The following is an 898-nucleotide window of genomic DNA, read 5'->3' as shown; positions in this document are numbered from 1 at the left end:
AAAGATAAGCTGGACATCACCAGCTTCTCTTCAGCTCTTGCTTTAACTGGCAAATGAACACAACTTGAAACACAGCTGAATCTTGTTCTATGAGACAGTGAAGGGATTTCTTCAGTATTGAAATATATTATTATAACCAGTTATATAAATCTAAATATAAAACCAGTCTCCTACAGAATTGGAGGTGGCACTTACCAGCTCTGTGAAAAGCTGAACATTACTAATGAATTCCAATCATATTTAGAAGGGGAAAACAGTGACAGCACCTGCTGAACAAGAATTACTATCAAAATTCAAGAAGCTGATCATATTAATTTAAAATCATATTAAACACAAGCTAATCTTTTAAAATCAGGACTGCCCAAGAGAAATATTCTATCAGCAATTCATGATCTGAATTCTGGTGTATGAGATCAATTTAAATATGGTACACATAAAGTCATGAGACATTTTTGTTTTGTAATAAATAAGGCAGTGGTCAGCCAACTTTTTTGAGATAAGCTTCAAGTCTGCTCTTTCCCTTGTCTTTTTTTACCTTTTTTTTATTATGTTATGTTAATCACCATATATTACATCATTAGTTTTTGATGTAGTGTTCCATGATTCATTGTTTGCGTATAACACCCAGTGCTCCATTCAATACGTGTCCTCTTTAATACCCATCACCAGGCTAACCCATCCTCCCACCCCCCTCCCCTCTAGAACCCTCAGTTTGTTTCTCAGAGTCCATAGTCTCTCATGGTTCATCTCCCCCTCCGATTTCCCCCCCTTCATTTTTCCCCTCCTGCTTTCTTCTCCTCCTCCTCCTCCTCCTCCTCCTCCTCCTCCTTCTTCTTCTTCTTCTTTCCTCTTCTTCTTCTTCTTCTTCTTCTTCTTCTTCTTCTTCTTCTTCTTCTTC

The sequence above is a fragment of the Mirounga leonina genome, unplaced genomic scaffold (assembly GCF_011800145.1).
Source record: "Mirounga leonina isolate KUSES-001 unplaced genomic scaffold, KU_Mleo_1.0 Mir_128, whole genome shotgun sequence".
NCBI lineage: Eukaryota > Metazoa > Chordata > Mammalia > Carnivora > Phocidae > Mirounga > Mirounga leonina.
Note: the sequence above shows the minus strand (reverse complement) of the source record.